The sequence below is a fragment of the Hyla sarda genome, chromosome 5, assembly GCF_029499605.1.
Source record: "Hyla sarda isolate aHylSar1 chromosome 5, aHylSar1.hap1, whole genome shotgun sequence".
NCBI lineage: Eukaryota > Metazoa > Chordata > Amphibia > Anura > Hylidae > Hyla > Hyla sarda.
The window spans coordinates 308,687,190-308,702,354 of record NC_079193.1 but is presented as its reverse complement, the minus strand read 5'-3'; positions in this window follow the sequence as shown (position 1 = coordinate 308,702,354).

Below are 15,165 nucleotides of genomic sequence, written 5' to 3'. Positions count from 1 at the left end.
TGCCTGCTGGGGGGAGGGGGTTAATCTTGGGGTACTATCTGCCTACTGGGGGGAGGGAGTTAATCTGGGGGTACTACCTGCCTACTGGGGAGAGGGGGTTAATCTGGGGGTACTACCTGCCTACTGGGGGGTCTAATATGGGGATACTACCTGCCTACTGGGGGGGAAAGGGGTAATCTGGGGCTACTACCTGCTTACACATGGGGGCCCCTCTCCCATCAGTCGCTGACAGCAGCCAGCCATCCACGTGATCTCTGCTGCCCGCAAAATACAAAACCTTCTCGAAGTCGATAGTCATCATGAAGCGGAATTATGCTTCCGGAAGCCAGAAAAGAAAGAAGAGAAAGGAAAAGGAGGATAAGAAAAACAAGATAGTGGTAAGTGATAAATTACATATATTGGTTAAAATAGCTCTACTTGTCTTGTCTAAATAAATGGTGTAATTTTAAAGCAGTTAAGCTAGAAAAATGGGAGGGGGGCTCCATGTTTATTTTGCTTGGGGCCCCCAAATTCCTTCAAACGGCCCTGGTCACTACCCTCCACCAAATTCAGTCAACATCTGTGAAGCGGGGGGTCTCTCAGCCACCACCAGCCATCTGCCCTGTACGGGTCAGCCAAGGGGGGGTCCCTCCACCACAACCAGACATCTACCACGTACATAACGCACGAGTCAGCCTGGAGGGGGCTCTCTGCCACCACCGGGAATCTGCCCTGTACAAATCAGCAGAGGCTTGTGAGCCATAAAACCAGGCTTGTGAGCCATAAAAGTCAGTCACTACCCTCCACCCAGTTGTCCAGATCAGTAAGCAGTCATCCACTGTCAAACAGTCCCTCCACCACCGCCAGATGTCTATTCCCCTTATATGTCAGCGCTCACCGGTTGGGGATGGGGTGATGCTGCTTGCAACTGCCAGTCTTCTACAAGTCAGTTACTATCCCCCACCACCACCAGATGGCCATCCCCATACGAGTCAGCTAAGGGGCCCTCCACAACCACCAGGCTCACCATACAAGTCAGTAACTACACTTCACCCAATTCAGTCAGCAGTCAGCCCGTGTGAAACGAGGGATCCATCAGCCACCACCAGCCATCCCCCCCCTTCGTGTCAGCCCTGGGGGGGGGGTTCCTCCACCACAACCGGACGTCTACCCCGTACATAACGCATAAGTCAGCCTGGAGGAGGGGCTCTCCGCCACCACCAGGAATCTGCCCAGTACAAGTCACCTGAAGGACCCTCTTCAACCACCAGGCTTGCGCACCATAAAAGTCAGTCACTACCCTCCGCCCAATTCAGTAAGCAGTCATCCCCTGTCAAGCAGTCACTTTGCCACTGCAAGACGTTTTTTTACCGTATATTTTTACCGTATATGTGAGCTTTTACAGGGGGGGGGGGTGCTCCTTGCCACTACCAGTCTTCTACAAGTCAGTTACCATCCCCCACCACCACCAGACGGCCCCACCTGGTACGAGTCATCCGAGGGGCGATCCGCAACCACAGAGCTCGCACGCCATACACGTCAGTCACTACCCTCCACCCAATTCAGTCAGCAGTCAGCCCCTGTGAAGTGGGGGGTCACTCAGCCACCACCAGCCATCTGCCCAGTACGAGTCAGCTGGGACAATCAGATGTTTACCCCGTACATACTGCACATGTCCGCCTGGAGGGGGGGGGGGGGGGCTCTCCGCCATCACCAGGAATCTACACCGTACAAGTCAGCGGAAGGTCCAGCCGCAACCACCAGGCTTGCCCGCCATAAAAGTCATTCACCGGCCTCCTCCCAGTTCAGTAAGCAATCATACCCTGTCAAGCAGTCCCTCCACCACTGCCAGACATCTTTTCCTCGTATATGTGAGCGTTTACAGGTTAGGGGTCGGGGTGGGGTGGTGCTCTTTGCAACTGTTAGTCTTCTACAAGTCAGTTAACATCCCCCACCATCACCACTCAGCCCACCCCGTACGAGTCAGCCAAGGGGCCCTCCGCAACCACAGAGCTTGCACGCCATACAAAACAAACACTACCCTCCATCCAATTCAGTCAGCAGTCAGCCCATGTAAAGCTGGGGGTCCCTCAGCCACTACCAGCCATCTGCCCAGTACGAGTCAGCCCTGGGGGGTCCCTCCACCACAACCAGACGTCTACGCTGCACATAACGCATAAGCCAGACTGGGGGGGGGCCTCTCCGCCACCACCAGGAATCTGCCCCGTTTGAATTAGCCGAGGGGCCCTCCGCAACCAACAGGCTTGCATGCCATACAAGTCAGTCACTACCCTTTGCCCAATTTAGTCAGTCGTCAGCCCGTGTAAAGCAGAGGGTCCCAAAGCCATCACCAGTCATCTGCCCCGTACAAGTCCCTCTGCAGTAACCAGACATCTACCCCGTACATAACGCACAAGTCAGTCTGGAGGGGGGTCTCTTTGCCACCAGCAGGAATCTGCTCCATATGAGTCAGCCGAAGGGCCCTCCACAACCACAAGGCTTGCGCACCATACATGTCAGTCACTACCCTCCGCTCAATTCAGTCAGCAGTAAGCCCGTGTGAAGCGGGTGGTCCCTAAGCCACCAACAGCCATCTGCCCCGTACGGGTCAGCCAGGGGGGTTCCTCTGCCTTAACCAGCCTTCTACCCCGTACATCCCGCACGAGTCAGCCTGGAGGGGGGGGGCTCTTTGCTACCCCCAGGAATCTGCCCTGTACGAGTCAGCCGAGGGGCCCTCCCCAACCACAAAGCTTGTGCGCCATACAAATCAGTCACTACCCTCTGCTCAATTCAGTCAGCTTGCGTGAAGCGGGGGGTCCCTATGCCATCACCAGCCATCAGTCCTGTACGAGTCAGCCTGAGGGGGGGTCCTCTACTGCAACCAGATGTCTACCCCGTACATAACTCACGAGTCAGCCTGGAGGGTATGGCTCTTCGCCTCCACCAGGAATCTGCCCCGTACGAGTCAGTTGAGGGGCCCTCCGCAACGACCAGGAGGCTTGCGTTCCATAAAAGTCAGTCACTAAACTCCGCCCAGTTCATTTAGCAGTCATCCCCTGTCAAGCAGTCCCTCTGCCAACGCCAGACGTCTTATTCTCTGTATATGTGAGCGTTTACAGGTTGGGGGTGGGGGTGGGGGGTGCTCCTTGCCACTGCCAGTCTTCTACAAGTCAGTCAACATCCCCTATCATCACCAGACGGCCCACCCTGTACGAGTCAGCCGAGAGGCCCTCCGCAACCACCGAGCTCGCACGCCATACAAGGCATTCACTACCCACCACCCAATTCAGTCAGCCCACCACCAGCCATCCACCCCGTACGAGTCAGCCCAGAGGGTACTCTGGCAAGATCAGTAAGCAGTCATCCCCTGTCAAGCAGTCCCTCTGCCACCGCCAGACGTCGTTTCTCAGTATATGGGAGCATTTACAGGTTGGGGGTGGGGGTGGGGGGGGGGGTGTGCTCCTTGCCACTGATAGTCTTCTACAAGTCAGTTACCATCCCCTACCACCACCAGACGGCCCACCCCAAATGAGTCAGCTGAGAGGACCTCCGCAACCACCGAGCTCACACGCCATACAAGGCAGTCCCTACCCACCACCCAATTCAGTCAGCAGTCAGCCCGTGTTAAGCGGGGGGTCCCTAAGCCACCACCTGCCATCCGCCCCATAAGAGTCAGCCCGGGGGGGGGGGTCCCTCTGCCACAACCAGACGTCTACCCCATACATAACGCATGAGTCAGCCTGGAGGGGGGGCTCTTCGCCACCACCAGGAATCTGCCCCGTACGAGTCAACTGATGGGCCCTCCACAACCACAAGGCTTGCACGCCATACAAATCAGTCACTACGATGTCGCGAACATAAAATTTTCGGTTCACGAACCGCGAACGCGAACTTCCGCAAAAGTTTGCGGACCGGCGAACCTGGCAAACTGCCATTGACTTCAATGGGCAGGCGAATTTTAAAACCCACAGGGACTCTTTCTGGCCACAATAGTGATTTAAAAGTTGTTTCAAGGGGACTAACACCTGGACTCTGGAGTGCCGGAGTGGGATCCATGGCAAAACTCCCATGGAAAATTACATAGTTGATGCAGAGTCTGGTTTTAATCCATAAAAGTTGTTACAACAAAGGAGGAAGGGCTCAACCAATATATTACAACAATAAAGTTGGGGTGCAACTTACAGCAAAAAGACACACATTATCTATTCCAAGAAAAGCAAGCTGCAAACAGTGCACACCCAAAATGAGTATAAATACAAAAAACTTTATTAGTAGAAACCATAAAAGGAGACACATACATCTAAAATAATTTAAAAAGGCTCCTAAGTGAGCCTAGAAACATCACTGGGGAAGGGGACATGACCCCCCAACCCCTACCCTGCCCTAATATAAATACACAGATATAGCTAGTGCTCCAAAGTGGTATGTGAAAAACAGCAGAAGGTCATATTATAATTAAATCAAATAAATATATATAATACAAATCAGGCAATAACATAGTATAAGTGCAGAAATAAGCAAACCACAGACGGAGGAGCAGTATTACAATACCAAAAGGCCAGGGAGAGCAAAGCCCCACGCGTTCCGTCACTCCCAGGTGACTTCCTCAGGGGTATCAATTAATCCATAAAAGGGCATAAATCACCTAACATTCCTAAATGGTTTGGAATAATGTGCTTTAGCCATCACATAGTTAGATCCCCCCTTTAGGCAGCACATAAATTCCCCCATGTTAGGCAGCACATAGTTAGAGCCTCCCTTTTGGCAGCACATAGATTCCCCCATATTAGGCAGCACATAATTAGAGCCCCCCCTTTAGGCACACAGTGGGATTTGAACCCAAGGCCCCAGCTCTGAAAGTCAGCAGTGCTAACCTCTGAGGCGCCATGCTACCCATACCATACATCTAATATGCACGGTTGCTAAAATGGACAGAGATGTCAGCAGCGAGTACCAGAAAAATTAGGCATGGACACATGGCTCAAAAATTTGGTATTGTTGCAGCTGCGGCTGTAGCAGCTCCCCGAAAAATTGCAGCAGCATAAAAAGGCCAGCACCAGAGGCCAGAAAAATTAGGCATGTACACATGGCTGAAAAATAAGAACAAGCGCATATCCAAGAGTCCAGAAGACTCTATAATGCAGGACGGAGAAACAGACAAAGAAATTATTTTCTAAATAAAATTTTTCATCAAATAAAGAAACAGAGTTCATCCCTCTCTGTATTTTATTTTTGAAAATGTAAGTTTAAAAATCACATGCAACAAGCGCTCCTTAGTGTAATGGTTAGTACTCTGGAAAATTCAAGTTTAAATTATCATAAAGTCCAGAAGACTCTATAATGCAGGACGGTGGTGCGGTGTGACTCTCCGCTTTGAGGCAAGTCATCCTCAAGATGGCGTGACACTGCCGTATCCGGGATGTGGAATAGCACCTGGGGCGCAAAGGGGGGGGGGGGGGGGGTGCCGGTGATGTGGAGCAAGACGCAGCAGTGGAAGAGGACTCGGCCGAGGAGGTTATGGAAGAGGATGGAGTAGGAGGAGTAGAGGAGGTGGCAGCAGGCCTGCCTGCAAGTCGTGGCGGTGTCACCAACTCCTCTGCAGAGCCACGCATTCCATGCTTGGCAGCCGTCACCAGGATTATCCAATGCAGTGTAGATGATATAACTGCCCTGACAATGCTTTACAGACCAAGTATCAGTGGTCAGATGGACCCTTGCCCCTACACAGTGTGCCAGACATGCCATAATTTCCTTTTGCACAATGGAATAAAGGTTGGGGATTGCCTTTTGTGCAAAAAAATTTCGGCCGGGTACCCTCCACTGAGGTGTCCCAATGGCTACAAATTTTTTTAAAGGCCTCAGACTCCACCAGCTTTGTATGGTAAAAGCTGGTGGGCTAGCAGTTCCGACAAGCCAGCTGTCAGACGCCGGGCTAGGGGTGACTTTGAGACATTGTCTTCTTACGCTCAAACATCTCCTTGACAGACACCTGACTGTGGGCTGATGAGCAGGAACTGCTCAAGGCGAGAGACGGAGAGGCGGATGGTTGAGAGAAGGCAAGGAGGGCAGCAGTGGTTGACCTGGCTGAAGATGCTGGACCAGGAGGAGGATGGCGGCTTTGACTTTGTGTGCTGCTTGTAATGACGTGTTGATCCCATAGGCGTTTGTGATGTGACATCATGTGCCTTCTCAAAGCAGTTGTGCCTAGGTGGGTGTTGGACTTCCCACGACTCAGTTTCTTCTGGCACAGGTTGCAAATGGCCTCGCTGTTGTCAGAGGCAGACACACAAAAAAAAATGCCACACTGCTGAGCTCTGCGATGACGGCATTCTGGTGGTGGCAACAGCATGCGTTGATTGGCGTCCCGTCTGGCTGACCCCGGGTGCCGATGCATGCGGTCTGACTGTGCCACTAGCTCCTTGTGACGACCTCCCCCTGCTTCCAACTCGTCTCCTCCTCCTCTCTGTCTCCCCATCTGAACTTTCCCCCTCTTCTTCTCTTCTAGCGGGCATCCACGTGGCATCCACGGACACATCGTCATCATGTACACCTTCACCGCTATCTGACACCTCAAGAAAGGAAGCAGCAGCGGGTACAACATCATCATCACACCGTACGTCCATGTGTGTAATGCTGCCTGACTGAGACATATCCCTGTTAACTACATCCTCTGGCAATAATGGTTGCGCATCACTCATGTCTTCAAACTGATGTGTAAATAACTCCTCTGACGGATCAAGTAAAGCTGCTGTGGTGCTAGTGTTGGTGGTGGCGGCAGGCTGGCAAGTGGTAGCATGAGAGGTGCCCGAAGCTAAGCTAGAGGAGGAAAAGGATGGTGCGTCAAGGTTCCGAGCGGAAGCTGTAGTAGATTGGGTGTCTTGTAATAGCCAGTCAACTAAGTCCTCAGAACTTTGGGGGTTCAGAGTATGTGGCCTCTGAACACTGGCCATTCTAGGGCCAAAGGGAATCCCAGCACCACGATGGCCCCTGCGGGGTAGCCTTCCTCTGCCTGTCATTTTTTTGGTTAAATTTGCACAAGTGTTACACCAAATGTGATTTGCACTAGGGTGACACAATTTGCCCTGCAGGCAAAAAAACTGGTAACTTTGACGTGAACTGACAGTGACGACTGGTTTTATTTAACAGCCAAAAAAGGTATTTTATTTTTATTTGCACAACTGTCACACCTAATGTGATTTGCACTAGGGTGACACAATTTTCCCTGCAGGCAAAAAAACTGGTAACTTTGAAGTGAACTTACAGTGACAACTGGTTTTATTTAACAGCCAAAAAAGTTTTTTTTTTTTTAATTTGCACAACTGTCACACCTAATGTGATTTGCACTAGGGGGACACAATTTGCCCTGCAGGCAAAAAAACTGGCAAATGTGACGTGAACTGACAGTGATGACTAGTTTTATTTACAGCCAAAAAAGGTATTTTTATTTTAATTTGCACAACTGTCACACCAAATGTGATTTGCACTAGGGTGACACAATTTGCCCTGCAGGCAAAAAAAACTGGTAACTTTGCAGGCAAAAAAACTGGTAACTTTGACGTGAACTGACAGTGACGACTGGTTTTATTTAACAGCCAAAAAAGGTACAAAAAAGGAGTTCCCCTTAAGCAGTGGTCCCCAACCAGGGTGCTTCCAGCTGTTGCAAAACACACGGACTGATATATTTCAGCCCTTTGAATACTGTAGTAGTTAGTTGCTTTAAGGAAAAAAAGCTTGCCAGCGGAGTTCCCCTTTTATGCAGTGGTCCCCAACCAGGGTGCCTCCAGCTGTTGCAAAACACACGGACTGATATATTTCAGCCCTTTGAATACTGTAGTAGTTAGTTGCTTTAAAGAAAAAAAGCTTGCCAGCGGAGTTCCCCTTTTAAGCAGTGGTCCCCAACCAGGGTGCCTCCAGCTGTAGCAAAACACACGGACTGATATCTTTCAGCCCTTTGAATACTGTAGTAGTTAGTTGCTTGAAGGAACTTAAGTTTTATACTGGAGTACCCTTTTTAACCAGCTGTTCCCTCCCAACCAGGGTGCCTCCAGCTGTTGCAAGACACACGGACTGATATCTTTCAGCCCTAAAAAGGGCTTTTTTGGGTGCTGTCCTTAAAGCAGATGTTACACTAGTGCTTTAGAAGTAAACTGGACCCTGAATACACCACCTAGCAGCAACCTAGCTATTGCTTTCCCTATACAGCAGGAGCAGCTTCTCTGACCCTCCACTTCCTAAGCCTGCAGCATGCTGAATGAGGGTAAAATGGCGTCCGTGCAAGAGGTAGGAGGGTCTGGAAGGGAGGGACTGCTGCTGATTGGCTGTAATGTGTCTGCTGACTCTGACTCACAGGGTCAAAGTTTACTGCAATGTTAAAGTATAGGGGGCAGATCGAACTTCACATATGTTCGCCCGGCGATGCGAATGCGAACATGCTAGGTTCGCCGGGAACTGTTCGCGGGCGAACAATTCGCAACATCTCTAGTCACTACCCTCCGCTCAATTCAGTCAGCAGTCAGCCTGTGTGAAGCGGCGGATCCTTAAGTCACCACAAGCCATCTGTCCCGTACGAGTCAGCCCGGCTGGGTCCTCCTGCCGCAACCAGATGTCTACCCCGTACATAACGCACGAGTCAGCCTGGAGGGGGGGCTCTTCGCCACCACCAGGAATCTGCCCTGTATGAGTCAGCCGAGGGGCCCTCCGCAACAACAGGGCTTGCGCGCCATACCTATCCCAGTCACTTCCCTTCACCCAATTTAGTCAGCAGTCAGCCCGTGTGAAGTAGGGGGTCACTCAGCCACCACCTGTCATCCGCCCTGGACTAGTCCCTACGCCACAACCAGATGATTACCCCATACATAATGCACGTGTCAGCCTGGAGGGGGGGCTCTCTGCCACCACCAGGAATCTGCCCTGTACGATTCAGCCGAGGGGTCCTCCGCAACCACTAGGCTTGCACGCCAAGTCAATCATTACCCTACGCCCAATTCAGTCAACAGTCAGCCCGTGTCAAGTAGGGGGTCCCTCAGCCACCACCATCAATCCACCCTGTACGAGTAAGCCCGGGGGGGGGGGGGTTCCTCTGCCGCAACCAGACAGCACGAGTCAGCCTGGAAGGGGGGGGGGGGCTTTCCGCCACCACATACGAGTCTGCCAAGGGGCCCTCCACCCAATTCAGTCAGCAGTCAGTCCGTGTGAATTGGGGGGGGTGGTCTCTCAGCCACCACCAGCCATCACCCCCTACTAGTCAGCCCTGGGGGGGGTCCCTCGACCACGGCCAGATGTCTACCCTGTACATAACGCACGAGTCAGCTTGGAGGGGGGGGGGGACTCTCCGCTACCACCAGGAATCTAACCCTGAACGAGTCAGCCGAGGGGCCCTCTGCTACCACAAGGCTTGCACGCCATACAAGTCAGTCACTACCCTCTGCTCAAGTCATTCAGCAGTCAGCCCATGTGAAGGGGGGGGTCCCTAAGCCACCACCAGCCCTGGGCGAGTCAGTCCGGGGGGGTCTCTCTGCCGCATCCAGATGTCTACCCCGTACATAACACATGAGTCAGCCTGGAGGGGGGCCCTTCGCCACCACCAGGTATCTGCCGCGTACGAGTCAGCCAAGGGGCTCTCCACAATCACCAGACATTCACACTGGCCACCCCACCCACCCATCCACCTCTACCACCAGATGGCCCACTCGGTACCAATCAGCCCAAAGGCCTGAGGGGGATGGTCCCTCTGCCATCCACAAGCCGAACACCCCATACTTATTCCGCCACCTCCAGGAATCTGCCCTGCACGAGTCCGTCAAGGGGTTCCTCTGCCACAGATGTTTTTACCATTTGACAGTTTTGACAAATGAAGCCCATCATACTACTCCGCAAATGCATTATACATCATAATGTACGTACAGACAGATACACACATACAATGATAGACTTATGCGCCTGGATGAATGGTCATTAGGGGTGTGAATCGCCAAGAATTTGGCGATTCGATTCGAATCGCGATACCAGTGTGGCGATTCGATATATCCCGATATATCGCGATACCGTCTAGGTGACGATACATCGCGATATATCCCGATACATCGCCCACCTGGGAGCATTCATAGATCCCAATAGACGCCGCTGTCAGCTTTGACAGCGGCGATCTAGTACTCCGGTGCTCACTTTTCTCATGTTATCCTGTCCGGGCTGCAAAATAAAATAAAACGCACTTTATCTTACCTGCCAACGAGCCCCCGGAGCTCCGGTACAGGTGTTGGGTCCCCGGGCTGTATTCTTCTTACTTCCTGTTAGTCCGGCACGTCACATGGAGCTTCAGCCTATCACCAGCGGAGGCGGGACATCGCTGCGGCCAGTGATAGGCTGAAGCTCCATGTGACGTGCCGGACTAACAGGAAGTAAGAAGAATACAGCCCGGGGACCGAACACCTGTACCGGAGCTCCGGGGGCTCGTTGGCAGGTAAGATAAAGTGCGTTTTATTTTATTTTGCAGCCCGGACGGGATAACATGAGAAAAGTGCGCACCGGATACTCCTTTAATAGCCAGCCGCGGCGATTGCCGCATGCTGGCTATTAGCGGCGGCCCCCGGCTACTGAAATCAGCCGGGGGTCGCATAGTACGGAGTGGGCACGAGTCGGAGCCCGCTCCATACACCCAGAGCGCCACCGTGTCAGATCCGGCCTGCCCGGCTCCACAAATGTGGAACTTTTATCTCCTGATGCCCAGGACAGGACATGCTGTTCCGGGCGTCAGGAGATAAAAATTCCACATCCCTAAAAGAATCGATTCAAAAATATTTTGAATCGATTCTGTATCGGCAAATGAAAAAATCGCGATTATCGCGAGAATCGATTTTTTCTTACATCCCTAATGGTCATGTCTCTGATCTGATGAGAACGTGTCTGTGGATTAAAGAACCACTAATACACCTTTTAATGTTACAAACATGGCCTAAATGTGATCTTATTAGAAAGAAAGCATCACAGACATTTGATGAAGAATACTAGTATCCAGCACAAGTGCTTTCTCCTCCTGAGATGCTTCAAAGTGTACAAAGTTTCAGGTCATGCGATCTTCAGCTCCAGGTAACAGTACCACCCAGCGTGACCTGCATCTCCCCACACTGGAGCTGAAGATCGTGCGGCCTGAAACTGTTTTCCATGAGATTGTTGGCACATGAGACGTGCAAAATGTGGCACAGAGACGTGTATGGCAGGTTTTTTTTGTGTGAAAATTTGCACATTTACACTAGTAAAACTGTCCTATAAAGGAAGATTTATCATTTGCATGAACATTTTCTGTGTCTGATTTAAGAAATTGCGCACACAACATAATAAGTTCTGTGAATTTTTAAAAAGATGCAACAATGAACTTCCCACATCCTACATCAATTGGAGTGCATAAAATTATTTTTACTCAGATGATAAATGCAACAAATCTATTTGCGCACTCTAAGCCAAGCCCCCTCCAAATACAAAAAATTCTAAATTGATGAAGCGAGCACAAACTGAAAAAAAAGAAGCGCAAAAACAATCATAAATAGAAGCTTAACAAATTGAAAACAAGCCGGATTGTGCAAAAGAACATAATAAATTCCCCCATTGTGTTCTGTGATCATAGAGAAGGTTCAGATTCTTATCCACCAGATCCTGAAATATCTAGAACAGTGGTCTTCAAACTGTGGACCTCCAACTGTGGCAAAACTACAACATCCAGCATGCCCAGACAGCCAACGGACAGGCACTGTAGTTTTGCAACCGCTGGAGGTCCACAGTTTGGAGACCACTGCTCTCTAGCATGGACATATGTAGGTGGTGGTTGTGTAGCCGTCATCTTCCATACCTGGTGGACCCTTCTTTCTTCATGGAGAATCTAGATGTCCGGTCCGGTTCTCTCAGCTCCGCTTTTCTGTGAAGAATGAGGAGCTCCAGTGGTGTTTGATCTTCTTACAAAGAACCATTGTGATGTCACATCAGTGATGTCATGTGGCCAATCACAGGCCTCGGTGGTCTGGTGCTTTCAATGAGTGGCTGCAGTAGTCACATGGTATATGTACACACCATCACAACACCCCAACATACCTTGCTTGCCCTAGAGACCTTCAGGGGAACATCCAATCACATTGCAGCTTTCATTTTCCAAAAGCAATAGAAGAAATTAAAGCTGCTCTGTGATTGGTGGATTAACAAAATATACAGAAAAAAATCCACTTCGTTAAAGAGGCCCTGTCACCATAAAGTATATTACAGTAGGGAGAAGGTAAATGTAACCAAACATGGAATAAATCACCACAGTAAAGTCAATCATCAGGTTTTGAGATTGGCTACCATGGAAACGGCTCATGAGAGCGACCATCTTAAAAATGGCAGTACAATTTTCTGTGGACCCTGCCCCCCACCACCTCTAGATTCCAAGCTTGCGTGCACCACAGTCACAGGGTAAATTTGGGGGTCTGTATAGTTTCTCCAGTGTATCTAAGCCTTTCTTTGGTGATGTTGTCTAATGAGCAGGTGTAGCTATGTCTAGAATATCTAATGCTGTCTATTAGGCCTGAGTAGCTAAGCACATCATGTTTGATACAGTTACTCTATGCACATGCATCTAATCTCATAACTGGTATTGAGCCCCAAGGTCATGTATCTAATCCCATGATTATTCTAATAATGCTACTTTTATGTTATATCAAAGTCTATCATGTTTTATACTATGTGAGTGAACCAGTGTATCTAAGCCCATGATATTTTGGACTACATATCATAGTCGGTTATGCCTGATACTGTCTGTAAAGCAGGTATATCTCAGCATATCACATGCGATACAGTTCTCATGTTTGATACAGGTCCTCTGTGCCTACGCTTCTACTCTCATGACAATTAATAGTTTTCTGCTTTAATCCTATAATAATTCAGGCTTAGATATAACAGATAAATAGCAGTATATACATTATCCTAGGGTTAGATACACAGGCACAGCTGCAAAAAATAAGTGGAAAAATAAAGTTAATAAAGATCCTATAACCTCTTCCCTAATAAAAGTTTGAATCACCCCCCTTTTCCCATTTAAAATTAAAATTAAAATAAACATATGTGGTATCGCCGTGTGCGGAAATATCCATATTATAAAAATATAATGTTAATTAACCCTCACTGTTAATGGCATACGCGCCAAAAAATTCCAAAGTCCAAAATAGCGTATTTTTGGTCAACCTTGCCCCGATGCAAATCCAGGCCTCAAATGCAAATGGCGCTCTCTCCCTCCTGAACCCTGTTGTATTTTAAAGCAACAGTTTAGTGCCACATATTTCCGTACTTAAATAGCAAATTTACAAATTTTACAGATTTTGGGGGGCTTTTGCTTCTTTTAACCCTTTTGAAAAGGAAAACTTGCTGGTGTTGCCCCATATTTTTCATTTTCACAAGAGGTAAAAGAAGAAAAAGACCCACAAAATTTATAACGCAATAGGTCCAGAGTACGTAAATACCCCATATGTGAATATAAAGTGCTCTGCGGGTGCACAGCAGGGCTCAGGATTGAGAAAGCACATGTACATTTGAAGCCTAAGTTGGTGACTTGCATTGAAATGGCTGATAGATGCACATGTGACACTATTTTATAGACTACACCCCTTAAAGAACAAGGGGTGCAGTGAACATTTAGACCCCACAGTTGTCTGACAGATTTTTGGAACAGTGGGACATGAAAATGAAAAACATAATTTTTCATATTTACGGACCAATGTTCCAAAAATCTGTCAAACACCTGTGGGGTGTAAATGCTCCCTGCACCCCTTATTAGGGGTGGGGGGGGGGGGGGGTTGGGTTCTGGCACCATAGGGGCTTTATAAACGCAACATGGTCCCAACTTCTATTCCAGCCAAATGCATTCTCCAAAAGCCAAAAGGCACAACTTCACTTCTGAGCCCTGCTATGTGCCCATAGAGTCCACATATGGGATATTTTCATACTCGGGAGAAATTAGGTTGCAAACTCCAGCATTTTTGTTCAAAAAATTTACATTTTACATTTTCAAGGCACACTGTTCCAAAATTGTTTCAAAAACCTGTGATATGTAAATGCTCACTGCACCTCTTACTACATTCCTTGAGGGGTGTAGTTTCCAAAATGGTGACACATGAGGTGGTTTTTTACTGTTCTGGCACCATGGAGGCTGTGTAAGTGCGACATGGCCCCCAAAAAAATGTTCTGCAAAACTCTCCCTCTAAAAGCCAAATGTTGCTCCATCCCTTCTAAGACCTGTTGTGCGCCTGCACAGCACTTTACATCTGCATATGGAGTATTTCCTTATTTGGGAGAAATTGGGTTACAAATTTTGTGGGGATTTTTCTCCTTTTACCCCTTGTAAATATAAAAATGTACACCACCATTTTAGTGCAAAAATTTACATTTTTCATTTTCATGGTTCACTGTTACAAAATTGTGTCAAACACCTGTGGGGGTGTAACTGCTCACTACATCCGTTATTCCTTTCAAGGGGTATTCCAGGATCTTTTTTTTATTTGACTATGCTACAGGGGCTGTAAAGTTGTGTAGTTCATAATATAGTGTCTGTACCTGTGTGTGACGGCTTTCTCACAATTCTTCTGTGATTTTCACTCCAATATTTATTTTTACCAGCATACAAAATGACTGTTGTCTCGGATTTTTCCCAGCTTGCAATGCGGCCGAGAGCTGACTCACTAGTCAGCTGATGACAGGGAGCCTGTCTGCTTCAATGGGTGGAGCGATCGCTTGGTGGGAGAGAGATCAATCTGCAACTAATGCAACAGCTGGAGGCACCCTGATTGAAAACCACACTGATTTGAATGGATGCAGCTCATTTATGTTTCAATGGGTGGGGTGGCTGATGTGTGGGAGTAAGATGGCATTGCAGGATTTGTAGTCAAAAAAAGAAAAGTCAAACAGGAAATAGTAGTTCACAAACAGCTAGCCACAGTGTCATAGTAATCTCACAACATAACCATTTAGCCCCAAGACAAGCCAAGATCCTTCCTAAGCATGTCCATTACTGTCTGCCAGGTACGTACTAAAATCACCTTATGCTGGATAAAAGGTGTAGGTTCCAAACTGGTGTCATATTTGGGGGGTTTCCACTGTCCTTGCACCACAAGGCTTTATTAATGCGACATGGTCCCCAAAAATGATTCCAGCCAAATTCTATCTTCAAAA